Below are 22,438 nucleotides of genomic sequence, written 5' to 3' on the forward strand. Positions count from 1 at the left end.
TTAATGTGCCCTTAATTAGAAAACTAGATAGTAGACATTTCAACATGGGCATATACAAAATGTATTTATATTTTAGCTCTTCCTTTTGATATGGCTTTTTGCATTCATGCAAAACTTCAAGGTTTATAGAAAATTAGTGTGTACCAATTGTTAGCAGATGTTAGAGATGGACAATGATAGGCTGAAGTGAGTCATATTCATTGAATGCAGTGTACTATTCATAGATTGCTTTAATGTGCATCACCAACATATACCCAATGGTGGTTTGCTAGGGCTGCCATAACAAAAAGCACAGACTGAGTGGCAAACAACTGAAATTTATTTTTTTCACAGTTCTGGAAGCTAGAACTCCAAGATCAAGGTGTCAACAGATTTGATTTTCTCTAAGGCCTCACTCCTTGGTTTGCAGATGACTGCCTTCCCACTGTATCCTCACATGACCTCTCCTTTCTGTGGATAAAGCTTATCCTTGGTGTCTCTCTGTATGTCTAAATTTCCTTTCCTTATAAGGACACAAGTTAGACTGAATTAAGACCTACCTGAAAGGCTTCCTTTTAACTTAATCGCCACTTTAAATTCTCTATATCTAACTAAGTCACATTTTGAGGTATTGGGGCTTAGGGCTTCAACACAGGAAACTGAGGGGACAAAATTCAGCCTACAGCAGTAATGTAGTAACTGCATATGAAATGGAATTCTTTATGATAGGACACTTGACTTTAAGTCTTTCTTATGCTCTTTAATTTTACAATTATCAAATTGACTTTGTATTCCATATTCCAATAAAACTATTTGGATGCATGAAGGATAATAAGGTACTGAGATTTTACATATCTCTGTTTCACAGAAGGGGAGCAGCCTCAGGTGAGAGATACTTATTCTAATTGTTTAATCGAGGCAAAGTGTCATGTTTAAAATAGAGGGGGGGGTTTCGTTTCACAGACAGATAAATAGCTATAAACAACTTACACATGAATATAGGGAAAATTCGTAAGAGATAAGCGTACTAGCGTCTAATCTCCATCTTCAGGCACCCTGCCAGAATCGGTGTTGACCACGGTAGACTGAGCGCTTGTAGTCCACACGCTGAATTCCTGGTCATGTCCACCTCACTCTTTACCCACACCATCTGCTCTAGGTTGTCTGCTTCCCGTTTTAGAGATTCTAATTGCTGGTTCTCAAGAAGTATTAAAATTGGCTTGTTAATCCCTTGGATTCCTGCTTAACATTGCATCTCTCTTCTAACTCAAGACCAAGATGTCTGTGCTCTCTGTTATTTGTATTCTCTACCTGGACCCAACATTGCTCTTTAAACCATGGTGTGAAGGTGATCTTAAATTCATAACAGAAATCTTATTCTGTCAACTTTTCTAACAATTTTTCTTTCTGCTGAAACAAGATACTTCCTATATGCTATTATATATATAAATTATATATATATAGTTAAAAATGGCTCAGGGTATTGTCCCTATATTGTTTTCTTTCAAAAGTCTTTACAAAATAAGGTGACCATATCATTATATTTTTAGAAAACAAACAAAAAATGAAAAACAAACACAAACAAAACAACCATATAAGCAAAAGGTCACAGCCCACTTGGAAAGTTACGGAAAATCTTGATAAGCCAAAAATTAGAGAGTCATCAGCATCTCAGATATTTCTCCCAAAGATTAAAGGTGTGCTAGTATAGAGCAAGGTGACTTTTTTTTTTAAGATTTTGTTTATTTATTGGACAGAGAGACACAGCTAGAGAGGGAACACAAGCAGGGGGAGTAGGAGAGGGAGAAGCAGGCTCCCGGCTGAGCAGGGAGCCCGATACGGGGCTCAATCCCAGAACTCTGGGATTATGACCTGAGCCAAAGGCAGATGCTTAACGACTGAGCCACCCACGTGCCCCAAAGTGACATCTTTTGACAATAAGCCACAACCTAAAATTGTACATTAACCACATTTCCAATGGAAATCATCTTTTTCCTTGCATACATGAACTATAATAAATTTCGAGTATAAAATGAAAGTGCCATAAAGTGTAGAATTATGAGAAAAATGTTTTCTCTCACAGAACAACAGGAAAAATATTATTCATCTCCTATATCTGTGGGCAGGGGTACTCTGCTTTCAAATTGTTTCTATTCTCTGTTCTCATAAATATAAGTTCTCTCTCACTTATTTCAAATAACCTGAAACAATGAATTATTTTATATGCTTTAAATTTTGTATTGAAGTATATGAATCAGGGTTTTTGTTTTCAAAGAACAAAATTATCCTTTAAACAGTTTCAAGAAGATATGAATTTATCAATTGCTATTAGAAGCTCATAGAATCTTTTTTTTAATTTAAATTCAATTAGCCAACATATAGTACATCATTAGTTTCAGATGTAGAGTTCAATAATTCATCAGTTGCATGTAACACCCAGCGCTCATCCCATCACGTGCCCTCCTTAATGCCCATCACCCAATTACCCCATCTCCCCCACCCCCCTACCCTCCAGCAACCCGGAGGTTTCCCCAAGAAACTCACAGAATCTTAAGGAATGCTTGAATACTAAACTTTAGTGACTGATAGCAGCTTCAAGAATATGATACCACAAGACTGTTCCAATGGCAACATACTGACCCCAGCCAGTCCCGGGCACAGACGCCACAGCTTGCCCTGTGCATGCTGCCACTGGGCGCCATTGCTGGAACTACTGCCGAACTGCCCTTGAAAATGGAGCATCATTGCAGCCACTCAGGACTTAATAATGAATTCTATATGTTGCACTTACTTCTCCACATGACCAATTTTCAGATTAAAACTGAACACATTGATTCCGATTTGTGGAACCTAGGCCAAATCTATGTGCTCTGTAAGGAAAGGCAAATTTTTATATTTTTCCTTGGGAGAATTCTCAAATATATGAAAAAACATTCAGTCATGACAGGCAGCCAAAAAGAATGACAAATGTCTATTACATGGAGATAATGTGGTTGGTATATTTAATTAATCCTTTCAAGCTGAGTTTTAATCTGGAACAGGGGAACCAAGTAGAATAATCAATCATTTTCAAGTAACTTAAAGAGACAAGAGAAAGAGGAATTACAATTAGTGCTCTCCATAGGTGTAGCAGGTAGGAAGCATATTTTTGGAAAGCAGAGGAGGAATTTTTTTCCTAAATAATATAGTAATTTATTAATCTTTAGTCTCTCTTGCCTCGATTCCTAGAGGATAAATATTTTAATTAAAGATGGAAAAGGTATATAAAAATGTTAGTTCTATCCTAGAGATTCCTCTAAGAATTCAGTTACAAAAGTGGGAGTAGTTAATTGCCCCAACTCACAGAACTCTATTGTGTATGTTATTGAATATATCAGGTTTTATATTTTTACCCATTTGGAGTTAGTCAAGGTTGAAACCAGTTATACTGAATTGTACTGTCAAGGAAAGGGATAGAGTGGGTAAATAAGGTAAAGAATGCTAAGTGCAAAAGGCACATGAACTTTGACTGTTTTGGGGGTGCTTGGGTGACTCAGTCAGTTAAACATCTGACTTCAGCTCAGGTCATGATCTCAGGGTGCTAGGACTGATCACAGCTTCATCACCCAGTGGGGAGTCTGCTTCTCCCTCTCCTTCTGCCCCTAACCCCGCCTCTGCTCATGTACATACACTCTCTCTCTCAAATAAAGAAAATCTTGGGAAAAAACAAAACAAAACAAAAAAAACCTTGACTGTTTTTTATCCATCTCTGTTACTCTGTGAAACATCACCTGGCATCTGACTGAGGTAGGCTTGTTTTGTAAGTGTGGATAGAAGTTTATAGGTTTGTATTTCTTTTTAAAAGTGATCTTGCTGGTTTGAACAAAATCTCGGATAAGTTTTCAGTTGCATTTTTTCCTGTGACAATTGCACTTTCTACTTTCTTTGCTTCTGCAATAGCTATAAACTTGGTGTTAATATGTAATTAATGAATTCACTTCTCTAAGTGAATTTACTTTAAGGCTTATTTTTATTTTAAAACATGCATTTTTTACCAAAAAGTTTATGGGTTAGGTTGATGGAAGAGTAGTTAGGAAAGCATATTCCAATTAAAGTAAAAGAAGGTACACCTTCCTGGAGTTAAGAAGTCCACTCAAATTTCAAGATGACATGTTGCATGTTGAATGGAGTGGTGAACTCCTGAGAGAATAATTTGGGCAAGTTATGTATTTATGCTTAATTATTATTCTTCAACACAATTGTATTCCCATGAAGATACTTTCTCTTTAATAATCTAAATCAAGTTCTCAAATTCCCTGTGCCAAACAGCAACAAATAATGCCTTATGTCTCGGCATCTCCTCCCAACACAGAAATAAGTGTCTGTGTCTCTTTGTACACATACATTTAGCCATGGTTTTTAGCAAATTATTCTCCTTAGTCATATGATGCAATGCTACATAAAATACCTCCATAATGACATGTTTTCCTTTTAGCATGAAGTCAATAACACTTTGTATTTCTTTATAGGTGTTCAGAAAGTTTATTCCATCATAGTGTAGGTGATGAATGATATTTATATGAATGACAGACCCACATGGGCTTATTCTCGATGTTTTGGAAGTTCTACTGCCCTATCTGTCCTGTTTTGAATTTAAAGCAATCTTGGGAATTTTATTGTGATGAGTTTTTTAAATTTCAAAGACAAAAGGAACAACATATTTTGAGTCTTGTTCATGCAATAAGTTCTTGATAATTCTTCCATCTCTTTCCTTTTTTATATAATTTACACCTTGATGGACATCTATTTTCTCTAATTACATCACATAATTAATTTGTCCCCTTCCAACACTTTATACATATACCTATTTTGTGGTGTATCACTTTACTCACATTGCTTGGTTATTTGCGTATCTCTCTTTGGTATCTCTATCTCCCAGAAAAGACATGTCCAATAATTCAGCTTTATCCTTCTTGTTACATTACCAATATATGATTAATAGAAATCATTCAGTCACTGTTAGCTGAATTACAATGAAATTTGAAAGTAAAACTGCCAAATATTTAATAATACATAAACTTCAATAGGAAAAAAGCTATAATTGTTTGGGCTCAGTCTTTTAGAAAGAGTATGTATGTATGTATGTTTACATATGTACATAAATGCATGTACCATCTAATCAATGAAAACAGTGGCAGAGAGAAGTCAGAACAAGAAAAATTCAAATATAAAATCTAAATGCCACTATTGATTTTAGAAAACAATTGGTATGCAATAATAAGCTGTTGCCTTTTTTCCTTTATAATATTCCTAGAAACATAGAATTTGTATTGTAACTTTGAAAATCATTACCTATGGGAAATACTAGAATCTTACCTAAGTTTGGATAGGAAACCATCTTCTCATTAGTCTTAAAACAAGTCTTTAGTAGTGGTTGGATATAAAGAGGGGGAAAAAAGCATAAGTGTTGGTAAGGTGTTACCTCTTTTGCTTAATCTTATGTCAATGAAGTAAAAAAAGTAAAACAGAGAACAGAAGAGAACTGCTACAAAATTTCAATTAATATTCTCAGATGAGAGGTTATTGCATCCACAAACAAAAATAGGAGCTTATGAAATAAAGTCATAAATATTTCTGGTAGTGGTATCCCTTTCCCTAGTTTTAAGGCTTTCTTGATTAAAGTACCACAACTAATAGCTTATTTCTGAGTATTCAGTCTACACTGGGAGTGTAGAATGGCATTATTAAAATAACTTTGGCAGATCTGACATTGATATCATTGCTATATACTTTTAATTTAAAAAGTTACTTATTTTGCAAATGGAAAAGATATTTTTAAACTCCCTAGGTTTTATGAAATAAAAATGTCACTAAAGTCTTGTTTTCTTAACGAAATGTCCAATTCAGATTTTTTTCAAAAACTGAAATTCCAAATTCAGTATTGCCCCCATGGTGTCTGTCTGAAATGTCATTGCAGTCTCATAACTAAAACAACTTTGTCCCAAATTAATCCATAGTCATGAAGCTATAGTCTGGTGCAACATGTGTGCACCAAAATCTGGCCCTCAACCTCACCCCTGGACCTTTGTCCCCGAATTTTTCTTTTCTTTACTTGTCCATAGATAAATAAATACTTCTGTATTTATTCTCCACTTGTTTTACTGAGGTCATTTAATCTTTTTGTGTCTAGGAAGACATTTATTCTGTGTTCAATGGACTCCTGATGTTGGATATAAAATGGAATGAGTTTTGTTCCTGAGCATGAAGTGGGGGAGAATGTAGACTGAAAACACTGATTATTAATACATATTTTCCTTTCAATTTTAATGCAGAGAAGGAAGAAGTTATGTGTAAGAAAAAGAGGAAGTAGCAGATAGAGTGAGCTCTGAAAGGTTGTAAAATGGAATGAGATTTAAGACTGTAATGGGGAGGGATGGATTAGAAATGAATAATGGTAGAAAGAGCGCTCCTATGCATTAGTAGGGGAGCAGAAGTGGGGCTGACTCCATCTGTAAATTTGTAGGTGGAAGTTGTTCAAATTTTCATCTTATTGCTCAACTCTTTTCTATGAACATTATGCAAACACATCAGCTAAAAATAAAATTGGATGTATAGGGTGTGAAAAATGTTTTGATAAGAATGGAAAATTTTGAAATATCTACTATGTAAAGAGGAGAAAAAATAAACATAATAGGATTGCCAGCATCCAATTTATGTTGAAAACCATGAATATATAGAAGCACCCATCTGTGAGTGTGGGTAGATTTCTCTCTGGATAGTACTTCGGTTCAGAGGAGATGAAAAGTTTTATCTAGGGTTGGAATTTTCCCTGGTTGTACTGAGAAGATAATATAATCAATACAAGATTTGATAACATTGGACAGAAAAACCTAAGTTAGAAGGACAGAAATGGTTCAGGATTAACCAGAAAAGAGTAACTAATGGTTTAAAGAGCTTTGTGAGGTCAAAGAGCAGTGGTGTTGTGAGTAACTATGTGATAAAGCTAGACAGACGGGAACTTGTCATGAAATTGGGCTACCTGAATATATCATTTCAAAGGTGGAGTTGTGTCAGGTGATATAAAATGTCCTAGGTGTGTCCACAGTAATGATTTATTGAAGTTGTTTTGAGTTTTACTCAACCACAAGTTCAGTGCACACGTGTATACTTCTCACTCATCTAGTCAATGTTTCTAACCCAGTTTGCTTAAATACCTTCTCTTTCTAATAAAGCTAGATGTGCAGCATCATAACCAATATCACGTTAAGGGATTTCTGAGACATTTGTCCCGTGTGACTTATCAGCCAATTATTTTTGACTATCACTGGATTTCCTATCACAAAACACATTTCCAGACTCAGATCTTGCAAGCCTCAAAGCGAAAGTGAACTCACAGGGACAGTCACACACCAAGCATTACTAACCAGTTTACATGTAGGGGTTATATGTCACCCGAGGAACTCTCCTTCCTTTACACTAAAGATCCAACCTGTATGTGTTATAAAATAGACAATCATCAAATAGTGGCACATAAGTCAGGGTAAATGATATACTAAATAGAGACTATTTCCTCTGCTGTGATAAACTATTCAATTAAAAAATAATGGCATGCAAAATCTAAAAAGAGAAAGATACATAAGATCCATGGGAAAAAGGAGAAAAGACATTCTATATAAGGAAAGCAAACTCTACCCTGCCTTCTAATTCCCCAAATCTTTAATTTTATATGCAGATTATTGCTCACAACATATCTTCTAGGCTTTCTCTCTGTCTCTGATGTGATGACAAAGATATCTGTCCTCTAACTTCTGGTGTGCTCTCTCTCTTCTGTGCATGCCACTGCTATCTCTTTGCCTTGCTTTGAATCAAACTCTTAGGTTTCATCCATAGAATAAAAGAGCCACTGTCCCACCAATTCCTGTTTATCATTCTTTGAGGATGACTGTTTCCTTTTTCTATGGTAATGATTCATCAGGGTATCAGTTCGTCATCAATAGTATCTATGTTTTGTTGAAATCCATCTGAATGATATTATAATAAAAACTGTTTACACGAGATGGAAACAAAGTATTCCTTTAAATAAATGCTAGCTTATTGCTTATGTGCCAAAGAGAAATATCTTTCTATAAGGACCTAGAATGGTCAAATATAACCAAAGTAGGAGAAATTCCTTAAACTAGAAGTTTTTTTCAAAAAACTGTACAATGTTTCAAAGTCCATTTGGTTGTGGAAAGACAAACTTCAACTGCACTATGTGTTTAAATATATTTTTGTTCGTATTTTAATTTTCTTTAAATAAATGCATTATCAAATTTGGAGAAGTGGTCCACTGTGAATTGGGATTCTGTTTCTAGTAGGGCAAGTCTTAACTCTTTGCCATGGAGTTGAGTGAAAAGTAACTTTTTTCTTCCTATTTTTGAGTTAACTTAGTGCAATGTTGTTTTCATGTATTTTTAGCTCCAGTTGAACTAAAAGAAATATTAAACATGGAATTAACTATGCAGATTTCGTTGGTTCAAGGAAGAAAATTCCTTTTGGAATCTTCGAAGGCAAACACACCTTAACACTAGTGTGCAAATTTCCACCTGGTAGCTTTAGATGTGTGCAGCAGGAGGAGACTACCCATCACTCTTATCTTCTCACATTTCTCCTGAAATGAACTTCTACTCTTAATGGGGAATGAAATTATCCACATTGAGAAGCACAGGAGTTGCAGATGAATTGTAGGCTGTGATGTAGATGTGAAAAAAAACTATCCAAATTTTATAGATGAGAAAACTGAGAGTCAAAGTGTAAGTTTAAGTAACTGCTATTATAGGATAAAAGGTACAAATTCAAGTATATCTATCTTTCTTGAAATTGTAGCTTTTTTTATAATTTCCCTTGGATCTCAGCTGAGAATTATTTCACCCCCAGGGCACACTGGCAATGTCTGAAGACTTCTTTGGTTGCCACAACTGGAGGATGCTCCTGGCATCTTGTGAGCTGAGTCAAAATGCTGCTGAACATCCTGCAAGGTACAGGGCAGCACTCCACTCTGATCCACACCAAAGAATTATCTGGCCTCAAAAGTCAATAGTGCCAAGTTGGTAAACCCTGCCTTAAATATAATTGATGTGTTTCAGTATATGGAAAGAACCTGTACTTACAGAGGCATTGTGGAAACGAAACAAACCTTTCATCCTTGTGTTTGCACACAAGCTCTGCTGAAAAAACCGAACTTCCTGGTTGAATTTCCTAGAACAAATAAACTGTCTCTGTAGTATTTCCCAGAATATGCAGCTACACTTCAAGGGCAGCAGTGTAACTCTTACTAGGTCACTAATGAAGTCGGAGAAACTAAAGCTATGGGTTGTAGCTAGGTCATTCTTTCCAACAAACTAATTAAGCTTAATGCATTGTATTCACACTGTATGAGAGAAAAGTTTTGTTTTTGATCACAGGCTTTTTCTGGCTTCAGCAATATTAAGGGGTCCTCAGTAGAGACAAGCCTAAGCAAAGAAAGGAATACAGGTTTAAACAACTATAAGTGAAAAGTAGTTTGTATATTTGGACAATGCCCTCCTTCTAGGGCTATAAATCAAGATGCTCAAATAGAGGAAATTGGAAAGTCTGAGCTATATTTGTTGCTCATCAATCAAATAGTCTTAAACACAAAACTTGTCATTATAGACAAAATAAGTCATCTCTTAGTGAGTGCTAAAAAAAAAAAAAGTCTTCATCATGAAGAACCTTCTTTCTTCTTTAACATACCTATGACCGACATATACAGAGTTACTTTATGAGGATGCTCTCTGTGGTACACTGTATAAGGAAAAACATCATTGAATTTATCGTTAGTATACTTAATTACCATAAAACAATTGTGATTTACCTTTTCTTCCGACACATAAACTTATTTAGAAATAACTTGGAATACCAGCTACAGAGGAATTGAATTTTCCTTTAAATATTTAATATTTTTAAAGTAAAAAAATAAATTTACATCAGAAAATTTAACAAAGGAAAAGGAAAAATTGAAACTGTACACAAATACACACAAAAGGTACCCATTAATTACCCAATCAGAAAGAAAAATTTCTTAACCTGTTAATGTATTATATAAGTAAGATTGTGCTCAAAATACAGTTTATAGACTTTCATTTAACATTGTTATAAACATTTCCTATGTATGTAAATATTCTTTGAAGTATTTTTAAATGCCTATCTAGCACATAATTATTTAATTAGAGAAATTAAGTGCACTTATTGCAAAAAGTAGGAAATATAAGTGAGCAAATACAAGAAAACTTATCTAATTACAATAATTTCCAATAACTACTGGCGCTATTTTAAAGTACATTGCATAACATCTTACGCATGCATCTTTATTGAAATATTTTATCAAAAAAGAAGTCATATATGCAGATATAATGGTTTCTAACTTGCTTTTTTTCTACTCAAAATATCATTAACAAATTTAAGCATGTTTAAATATTCTCTAAAATACTATTTTAATGACTATGTAGTATTTTATTGTATGTTTATAATACTGTTACCTTAATAAGTTCCTGCTTTTGAATTTAAAATTTCATAATTTAAAAATTCTAAACAATGCTTCATAGAACATCCATATAGAAAAATCCTTGCCCACATATACATTACTACTTTTTAAATAAATGTCTGGGACTGATATTACTCTCATAAAGAGAATACATCTTTAAATAAATTTTTGATATATATTGACAGAGTGCTTTTCAAAAAAGCTTGTGTTAAATTATATTCTGAAAGGCATTTTAAATGACTGGTGAATGCTTCTTCCTGAGTTCTCTCCAGAGTAATAGTGTTTGGCTCATTAATTAAACATTCATGCATCTGAGAATTCTAGCTGTACACCATATAGGTCTTAAAAATTACTTTAAACATACAGTCCCTTCTTTCAAAGTGTTTACTACTTAGGAATATCAAATAATTAGTAGATGGTTGTGAAGCAGCAAATAAAGTTCAAGAAAGTTATCTTCTAATTCTTTAAAGACATGTACAATGATAATGTGATTGAGAAAACAATTTCAAAACTAAAAATTAAATATATTTTGAAGACATTTATAAATTCAAATTGACATAAACACCTGGAAAGGACATTACAAATAGTATGAGTGGCAAAAGCAAATGTTTAGAGGTAGCAGTGAATATGTGCTGATGTCTCACAGAGGTAATTCATCATGGAAGATTATCATTGGAAACAGTTACAGGTGAAAATGGAATAGTGGGTTTGTGAATAGTGGTATAAGAATTGTGGGATAAAGGCTAAAGATTTATCTTTGATAAACCTTGCAAGTCTACCCAGGAGCCTACCATCAAGACTTCCCGTGAAAGAAGGAAATGGGGAAATTGTGGCTAAAATGAACAGTAAAGTAAAGCTTGCTCAAGGAAAGAAATTACTAAAGGGAAGGTTTATATCTCTATAAGAGAAGAGGAACAATGTGTCTATATTCCTTTTCTTACTGAAGGTGAGAGAACTATATGTACACATGTATACATATTTGAAAGTATTTTTTAATATCAGCAGACAGAGGTGATTCTGCATCAAATTTCTTTTTTTTAAGAGTTATTTAGTTTAGGGGGGAGGGGCAGAGGAAGAGGGAGAGGGAGAGAGAGAATTTTCATCAGACTCCCCACTGAGCATGGAGCCTGACACAGGACTTGATTTCAAGATGCTTAGGTCATGACCTGAGCCAAAATCAAGAGTCAGACACTTAACTGACCGAGCCACCCAGGGGCCCCCAGCCTCAAATTTCTAATTCATGGAATAAATGTTCACTTTCAGCAGATATGTAGTATATATGTGGAAAAAGCACATGAGTGTTAAATTTCAGGACAGAAATATTAAATATTCATGTCACATTGTAAAATTTTAGCAAAATAACAATAGGATAAAGATAAGGTTCTGCTTCATTTTTATCTTGGTTTGTTTGATCGATGAAGTCTTTTTTATGTATTCTTTCCAGATCACAAAGCAATCATTGCATAATTTTAAAAGTTTGGAAAATAGAAAAAAAAATATAAGGAAGGAAATATAAATTACCCATAATACAAGTACTTGAATTAAATTTTAAAATTATGAATATTTCATATAATGAATGTGTTTTACCAGTGTACCCAGTTTGGAGATTAATTTGAATGGTTGGACATGATTTGCTTGTGTTAATCTAGATCCTTTGAGAAGAATGTCAAGATGGGATTGGACCCATAGAGATTTTTTTTTAAAGATTTTATTTTATTTATTTATTTATTTATTTTGACAGAGAGAGAGTGTCAGGGGAAGCAGCAGGCAGAGGGAGAGGGAGAAGCAGGCTTCCCCCTGAGCAGGGAGCCGGATGTGGGGCTCCATCCTAGGACCCTGGGATCATGACTTGAGTGGAAGGCAGAAGCTTAACCATCTGAGCCACCTAGGTGTCCCTGAACCCATAGAGATTTACTGGAGAAAACAATTTGAGGAAAATGTGGAGCAAGTAAGAGGATATTAGGAGTGCCATTGGACGATGATGTAGTTTGAATGCAGTGTAAGAGAAAGGGAGGGAAAGAAGGAAGGGAGGGAGGGAAGGAAGGAGAAATGCCTTAGACTACAAAGCCTTTCTAAATTTTCACAAGTTTGACAGGGATTCCTGGAGGCAAAGTCACCTAAAACATAAGTGGCACATCTCTCAAGTATAAATCTGCTTTACTCTTCCTTATTATGCTCAGTCATTGGTGGGAGCATCCTGTAGGAAATGCCACATTAGCACAAGCTCACTGATGGATTTCAGATTGCAGCAGCTGAGGCAGCAGGAGATGACAGGTGCATTTTCATGGCTGCCATATTGCTTTACAAAATGTTTACTATTTTGGGTAGTGGCAGTGTTCTTAAAAAAATCAACTCTAAATTGAAGCCTCATATGCAGACCTATACAACCCTAGTCTTCCACCTTTGCTCTCAGAAAGGAATCATTAAAAAAATTTGGTGATGAAAATTCTCACAATCTTTTAATGTAACCTTAGTATGTTGTTACAAGAGTAGAGTTTTGCAACTTTTATAATATTATATATATATATATATGATAGTTTATTATGCATATATTGTTACATAATGATTCTTTCAGTGGATTTTTTCAGGATATATGTGTATGGATGCATGCAATTCTAGTTCATTATTTTCACTGCTGTGTAGCTGTCCATCATATAAAAATATCACTATTTGACTTTCTTATAGATGAACAATTTATACATGGACATTTAAATTTTTTCTAGTATTTCACTTCAACAAAAAGTACGGTAATAAACATTCTTCTGTACATATCATTCTATACATTAGAAGCATTTTTCTGTGAAAACATCTAGAAGTAAAATTTCAGAGTTTCAGGTTGTTTGTTTTGCTTAATTTATTTGTTTGTTTATGCCCGTGAGTTAATACCTAACATTTTTATGAACATTTTCTTTATTACTAGTTATATTGAACATTTTTCTTAATCTGTATTGTCAATTGGTATTTTTCCTTTATGAATTCTCTATTAATATTCTTTCCAGTTTGCTCTTTTTCTTTTTAACTATTAAGAGACTGAATATTTTTTTCTTAACTGGAAATATTTAATTTCTCATAATACCCAGTGTTTGCAATCATACAAGCAATGGATCTCTATACTCCTGAAGGGTAAAGATGTTTTGAAAAACAATTTGGTCATATTTAGTAAAGTTGGTGATGTATAGTATGTGCATAGAGTACTACCAAGTAATTCCACGGAAATATATATTTATTTCCACTGTCATTACTATAATTATACAAATATTCATGTTGTAGAAAGATGTTCAAAGTAACACTTTTTAAGGTAAACAACACGTATTAAGCATTCTTTATAGGTCAGAAATTCAGATGGCTCTCTATTTTATCTTTTAATCTTGCAAGATCTAATGGAAGGTAGATAAAAATAAAAAGACTTTATTTGTTAGAGCTATATTAGGTTCACAGAAAATTTAAGTTGAAAATACAGAGTTCCCACATACCTCTTCCCCAAATACACACACAGCCTACCCCAGTATTAATATCCTCCAACAGAGTACATCTTTTTTACAACCTGTGAGCCTACATGGACACATCATTATCACTCAAAGGCCATAGTTTATATCAGGACTCAATCTTGGTGTTGTACATTCATTCTATGCATTTTGAAAAATGTATGACACATTTATCAACCATTATAAAATCAATAATAGTTTCACTGCCCTAAAAATCTTCTGTGCTCTGCCAATTCAACCCCCCTCCCACCAACACCTTACTCACTCCATAGGTTTGCCTTTTCCAAAATGTCATATAGTTGGAATCATGCAACATATGTAGTCTCTTCAGTTTGTTTTCCTTACTTGTAATATGTATTTAAGATTCCTTTGCATCTTTCCATGGCTTGCTAACTCATTTCTTTTTAGTGCTGAGTATTATTCTAGGGTCTAGATGTACCAGGGTTTATTTATTCATTCATCTACTAAAGGACATCTTGGTTGCTTCCAAGTTTTAAAACCTGCTATAAAGCTATAAGTACTCTTGTGTAGGTATTTGTGTAGACAAAATTTTCACTTCACTTGGGTAAATAACAAAGAGGGAAACTGCTGGATCAGATGATCAGAATACATTTAGTTTTGTAAGAAACTGTCAAATTGTCCTCTAAAGTGACTGTACCATTTTGCATTCCCACCAGCAATGAGTGGGGGATCGTGTTATTCCACATCTCCATAAGCAGTTAATGTCGTCAGTGTTTTAGATTTTGCCATTCTAATAGGTGTGTAGCGGTGTCTCATTGGTATAAGTTTACTTATTTATTCTTGTGTGAGTTTGGCAGATTGTGTCTTTCAAAGAATTGATCCATTTTATCTATGCTACCAAATTCGGGGACATAGACTTGTTTATAATAATCATTTTTTTAAGATTTTATTTAAATTCCAGTTAGTTAACATACAGTGTTAATATTAGCTTCAGGTGTACAATATAGTGATTCAGCACTTCCATACAACATCTGGTGCTCATCACAACATAGTAATCTTTTATTATCCTTAATGCCAATGGGGAAAGTAGCATTTGTTTAAAAGTTAAAATATTGGTAATATCCTAAATATCTATCAATATATTGATGCATAAATTGATTTTACCATAATCCTTCAATGGATTTTCACACTATAAAACTAGGTGAACAAGCAGAATAAATCTCTCTTGAACATGCTGTTGATCAAAACCAAGCAAATTATAAAAGAATATATGAAACATTATTTAAAATTATAAATATTAAATATATTTAAATCTGTGTGCCATGTTTAGGAAATAGGACTGTGTTACATAAAATAGACAGCAGTGATTGCTAAAGAAGGATGTAGGTAATATATGTATTTTATTTGGTAAGGAATAAAGGGAAAGCTTCAATATTTTAATATATTAATTCCTAAGCTGCAGGTTAAATAAAATGGTTTTAATTATCTTATTTTTATAACTTTTAATATCTGATATATAATATTTCTTTTGAAGACAAACTTCAAAAAAGTTTTAATAAATATTATTAGGTAGTAAGTTGTATTTTATTTATCTAATGCTTTTAAATTTATATTCTGACTCCAGGTATAATTGTTTTTGGTGCATGTTATATCTAAATTTAATTTTTCCATAAAATCTTTTGTTCCATCACCTTTGTTAAATAATTTTTACTTGTTCCTTATTTATGAGATGGTTTTCATTAGAGTAAACGGTTATAGATTCTATTCTTCACTATGAATTATGCTACAACATTTATGAGAATATGATCATTGTAATTATTTTAATTATTTTAATTGTATTGTGTTTTAATATTTAGTGGGGAAAGATCACTCATTCATATTTAACAATGATAAATAGGACTAAATTTATACAAATGGAAATAAATTGGTCATTGAGTTTAGAAAATAAACAAAGAAATCCAAGGAGTAGGAGATAGAGAGAAAATATGTCCTGTTATAAAAGTAGAAATTGTTGGAAATTGGCATAAATATTTAAGGTTGGACATTGATATGTTCAACTTTTCACTGATTTTTTCTCTCTCTATTGATTTTACATATTGAACAGTATAGATACAGCATTCACAACCACTGATTCCAATGTCAAAATTATGAATATATCATAAAATGGTCCCTTTTAGAAGAAAGTACAGCAATAACAATATGGACATTGGAGTTTCACTGAAATTCTACACTAGTTATGGAAAGAAAATGAAGGGATTTTTTATGATAAGACAGTGTGGGGAGGGGGAGACTAGAAGGCCAACAAATATGCTCTGGAAACTGTCAAATATTGAATTATTCTCCTACAATTATGTCCCTGCAATGCATGTGGGTCATTAGACATTCTCTGGTAAAAAAGACAATGGAGGTCAGCTTCTCCTTGTCTTTTATAGAACAGATAGTTACACCATTATGAATTAAGATGAAAGATGATAGTCATAACTAAATGACCAACTCATAACCATCATAGTCCTGATCGGGATGATGATGATCATGATGATGATTAATTTAAGAATATTAGTCTTATAGCTATCTCTGGACCTGTGTTAAGCATTGTTTCTAGCTATTTATTACAGTTGGTTATACCGTAATACTAATGGAGCTACACTTGTGGATATTAAGTCAGCCTTATAAAGCATAAATTTCTTGGTTTTAGAGTTGGGGATGGTAGTCTTGTCCTGCATCTGTTTTGCAGTTGAACACTAGATACATCTACATAGAATGTGTGCATAATTCAGTACAATCAATCAGCACTACAAAAAAGTATAGGAAAGTAGAGGATTTTGTGTGTGTGAAAAGTTAATAAGAGACTTAAGAAATAGTCTAGTCATTTTAGGGTTCTCATAGTATTATACTACATTTGGCACATTCAATTTTTTTTTTAAGATTTTATTTATTTGACAGAGAGAGACACAGCGAGAGGGGACACAAGCAGGGGGAATGGGAGAGGGAGAAGCAGGCTTTCCGCGGAGCAGGGAGCCGGATGCAGGGCTAGATCCCAGGACCCCGGGATCATGACCTGAGCTGAAGGCAGACACTTAACGATTGAGCCACCCAGGCGCACATTCAATTTTTTTAAGGGAATGCTGTAATTAATAGAAAACATAAATATTATTAGAATAAATTTCAGATATAGGGCTATATGATCTTCTACTTAAAGAGCTCAAAATACTGGCGATGACTTGAATGAAATAATAAAACTCATTTTACATATTGAACAGTATAGATACAGCATTCACAACCATGCTCATAATATATATGGATAGGACTTATAGGGCAAAGTCATATGATCCATTATAAATGCAATATTCACAAGCTTATCATTGGTCTGAAAATAAAGCAAAATAAAAGCAGGACAATTTCTATGAAGTTCAAGGTAAGAGATTCCATTTAGTCCAAAAATTCCACATAATTATGGCTAGAAGCTAAGTAGATAACATAGAAAAAGATTAAATAAAAAAAAAATAGCCTGACTAGATGGACAGTAAGAAATGTTTAAGTTTGGTACAGGACCATATAAAGTTGGGATGTCTACAGAGAATTGTATCTTCATGCTAAGCCATATGATGAAGAAAAATTATGAATATATAGATCATGAGAAAAGTGGTAAGATGTGATAAATTTTTAAGTGACTTTTATTTGGGAAAAATATTTTATAAATTCTAAAACCATCGAGAGGATATTACAAAAAAATGATTTCACTTCAGTGTAAGAATTTCCCATAAATAAATGTATTGAAGGTTTTGTTTATTCCAGTGTTATTGGGCCTCCCTATGATGTAGTGAGCATCTCATCCCTGAATGAACATTTATTCATTCAACAAATATTGGTTGCTAGGCTACTGTCTTGTCTCTGAATAATCTGTCATTGGACATAAAGCTTATATGTTAGTGGGACAGCTAACCAAAGATAGTGGCAGTGGAGAGTCCTCTGCAGTGTGAAGGGAGAATTCTATGATTGACAGTAAAATCTTACGAAATGTTTCTTTGTATTTCTGACCCTTTTTTTAGTTTTAGTTTTTCTTCTGAAGTAAATGAAAAGGAAAGCTCTACACATACTGGATAAAAGTGAAACAACAGTCCAATCCCTGAGCTTCTTCATGTTTTGTTCTGTGTATGTCTTTGTACTATTCCTTTGGAGAAGGGAGGTGAATGGGAAGGTTTAACTCCTCAGCCTACACCTAACTCCAAGGTTCTAGGAATCTGATTACACAAACAGCACAGGAAAGAATACTTTTTTAAGCGTCTGCTTTCAGCTCAGGTCCTGGTCTCAGGGTCCTGGGATCAAGCCCCGCATCGCGGGCTCCCTGCTCAGCGGGAAGTCTGCTTTTCCCTCCCCCACTCCCCCTGCTTGTGTTCCCTCTCTTTCTGTGTCTCTGTCAAATAAAAAAAAATCTTAAAAAAATAACATTTTAACACGTTTTAAGGGGTGCCTGAGTAGCTCAGTCAGTTAAGCACCTGCCTTTGGCTCAGGTCATGAACCCAAGGTCCTGGGATCCAGTGCCACATCGGGCTCCTTGCTCAGCAGGGAGCCTTCTTCTCCCTCTGCCTGCCACTCCCTGTGCTTGTGCTCTCTGTCCAATAAAAAATAAAATAAAATAGAAAAATAAAAACAGCAACAACAACAAAAAAACATTTTAAACCAAATATTGTTAATATCTTCCCTGGAAGAGGCAAATTTTAATTTTTTTCTACCTAGAATCAAATTATGTCTATTCATATGCAAAGTAAATATACATAATTGAATTTATATGCTAGGAAATGTATTTTATTGTCCTCTGTAGAATGATATTGTCTATAATGAAACAATTGACAACCCCCAGACATGGGTATGATTTTTTTTTTAACGAGGTTGTTCTAAAAAAAAGGTTTTGAAAGGCTAAAATACAATCTAAAACATTTTCTATAAGTAAGCCAGACTTTGTCAGTTCAGAGTGGTTTTATTTTCCTTATTTTGGCATGCCTACACAGCATGGGGGGAAATGTAGTAAAAATCTTTGCCAAATGATGCACTACCGTTCATCCAGAGAGAGCAGCTCTTAGATTACCATCCCCACAGCAATCCTAAAAGGAGTCATCTGGAACAAGGGTGAAAGCGCAGGTGAGCCTTTTGCTTTCTACAACTCTTTACACTTTCCATAATCTCTAAGCATCTTTCAAATGGATGATTTTGGAGGAGATGGTGGTATTTGCCTATGATCTGTGGGGCTTCCTGTGATTACTACACTTTTTAAAACAGGGAAAACTTGAATGCCTTGCTCCTCAAAGTGTGGTCCTAGGACCAGAGCATCAGCATCACCAGGAAGTTTGTTAAAAATGAAAAAAAACTCAGATCCCACCCCAGTCAAAATGTATCAGAATCTGCATCTCTAATGAGATCCTCATTAAAGTTTTAGAGGTAGTCCTTTAATCTGTGCCTCTTGTCTTTTGTCAAGGGAAAATGAAGGTGATATAATTTAGAGAGTCTGAGAAAGTTGCAAGTATGTGAGTTTTAGAAAATTGCATTTATTGAGTGTTTATGATGCCTAATGTTCTAAATGCTTTGCAAATATTAAGTCTTTGATCCTCCCCATATGCTTAGAGTTGAACTATTATGTTCATTTCACTGAAGAAGTAACTCACGCTTAAAAAGTTTATTTATATTGCCCAAGACCACCCAGCTAATGAGAACCATAATCAGTCCTCAGACTTCCTTGCTAGTTCCAGGTCTCAAAATGTAGAGCCTTAAATTAATAAGTTGCCGCTTTGTTCCTCATTTTTCCACAGACCTTTTGATGTGTCAGCTTATGGACAGGTGATATCAAGGTCATATTAGAATATAGTAGCTTGGTAAATATTTGTCTTCTCAGTAGGTTTATCTTCACATTAATAGAACATTGATATGAATTAAATTCTGGTAAAATAAATTATTAGAAATATAACTAACAATGTCAAGATCTAACTAATCTTAATTTTAATTATGACATGGGTCATTGTCAAAAACTGCTTTATTAAAAATTGTTTTGGGTCTGAATTTTTTTCACACAATTAAATACAAGCTGCAATTCAACATTTAACTTTATAGACAATTAATTAGTCCATGGTATATTTAATGGACTTTGAATGGCATAATCATTAAGATTTGAACCAAGTCTATTTGGATAATGACTTTTCCCCCTTTGCTGAACATTTAAATGCTTGCTAACTGTGGTAAATATGGTGAGTAAACAATGCTTAATTATAACAAAATATAGGGTTATGATTTTTGTTGTTGTTTCTCCTGAATTTTTCTTTTCTGTGAATGTACAAAAAATGTTTTACAACTATGGTTCACACAAAAAATAAAATAGAAAAATATATTTGCCTAACAAATGAAATATATAAAGTCCATGTAATTCAAACATAAACATATTAAGCAACCAAATTCATTTACCAAATTTGCAAAATCCTACATTCTTGCTGGCCTTGACGTGCTTGCCTCTCAAATACTAAGAATGTGGGGCAATGACGATATTAAATGCTCCATAGCAGATACCCCAGTATATTATCTATACATGATGACTTTTTCCCTTAAATAACTTTTGTTTAGGTAAGTTAAAATGTAAGAGGGTAGTAAATCTAATCAATCAAATATAGAATTCAAAACCAGTATCTTTTACGTCATCAGTGCACTCAAGTGCATTGGTTGCTTTCAATATTAAATCCAAAACGTGCAGAATATGCTCCAATTAAAAGGTGCTGAAGACAAGGTCCCTTAGCCATTGTACAGACTTTTTTCCATAATTTTATTGCTCTTAAACTTTTCTTCAAAATTTTTTTAGTCCTTTAGGATCACACACACACACACACACACACACACACACACACACACACACACACACACTTGCGATCTCATCCTCTCCTACCTTAATTTTTCTCAGTTATTTGCAATTTTTGAAATGTAAAAGAAACATGATACTATCCACTGATTACTGAAATCTACATTTTACAGACACTATGTGACATGTTTTAATGTGCATACATTCTCCTGAATATTCAAAACAACCCTATAATGCTATTTCTTTGAGTCCCTTTCTTAAGGCCAGAAATTGAGACCCAAAGCTTTTAAATAACTAACTCAGTCACACATCCAAAAAAGGAGAACACTGACAGTTTCCTCTAGAACATGTTACAATACCTATATTAAATTTTTCACACTACTTTAACAATAATTTCAAGTACTATGCTACTTTTAGTATGACTCTAATATGAATATGGTGCATTGAGTCTCATAAAAATTGTCATAAAGCACTATAATGGGACTTTAATCCATTTCTTTTTTTATTTTAAAGATTTTATCTATTTATTTGAGAGAGAGAGAGAAAGAAGCAGAGAGAGCGTGAGCAGGGGGAGGGGCAGAGGAAGAAGCAGGCTCTCTGCTGAGCAGGGAGCCCACTGCGGGGCTCGATCCCAGGACCCCAGGATCATGACCTAAGCCGAAGGCAGATGCTTAACTGACTGAGCCACCCAGGCACCCCTCTAATCCATTTCTTAACTGCACCAGGAATGTCTGGATGCTTAAGAAGATCACTAAGCTGCATAGTGTTTCCTGAAAACAAGAGGGAATTCATACATAAACAACAAATGGAATTGACAAAATACAAAATAAGAAAAATGGTAACATATTTTTGGTATTTTTAGAATGAAATTAATGCAGAATTGTTAATGAAATTTACTTTTATGTAATTTTACCTTTAAACAGACTTATTAAGATAAGTTGGTAAGTTGGCAAAAACTTAAAAACCTGTCACAAAAGAGTATAATTTACTCTTAAAAATTTGTGCTAACATTTATTATTTTACATTGCAGGAAATATGCAGTCTTTCAGAGGAACGATCATATAATCCTGGAATGTTTTAGTTTCACAGACTTAGGTTTATTTCTGTAATTTCATAGCATGGTAATTAAGAGACAGAAAACTAAATTATTTCCCAATAAAATTAACCTAATTAGAGGTACGCCTTTACTAAAACCTTGTCCCACTTTGTCTACAACATGCCTTGGTTCCTGGTCAGGGGGAAATTATTTGTATTGGTTTTATAATTTGGTAATGATGTGTGCAGCAGTTTCCCTCACATGGGATTCCTCACAGCCACAGATTTTATCAGCAACTCCATGGATACACGAAAGGTTTACCAATTAGGCAGCTCTTCTACTACCTCCTTTTACCATCAATAGCTTGAATTTGGAAAAACCCAAATTCAGTGTTGGCAGTGTAGTATGTGAACAATGAATAGAGTTAAGACCACAGTATGCAAACAAATTCAACCCATATACTGTACTTCTTAGAAAAAAATAGTCTTTAGATTGTAGTACTGTAAAGATTTCACATCTTTTAAAATAGTAATTTGATTGCTTTTATTGAATACTGGTAAGTATGTATAAAATACAATTTCTAACATTTGTCAGGAGAAAATATCTCTCAGTACCCAGCT

The sequence above is a fragment of the Zalophus californianus genome, chromosome 1, assembly GCF_009762305.2.
Source record: "Zalophus californianus isolate mZalCal1 chromosome 1, mZalCal1.pri.v2, whole genome shotgun sequence".
In the NCBI taxonomy this organism is placed as follows: Eukaryota; Metazoa; Chordata; class Mammalia; order Carnivora; family Otariidae; genus Zalophus; species Zalophus californianus.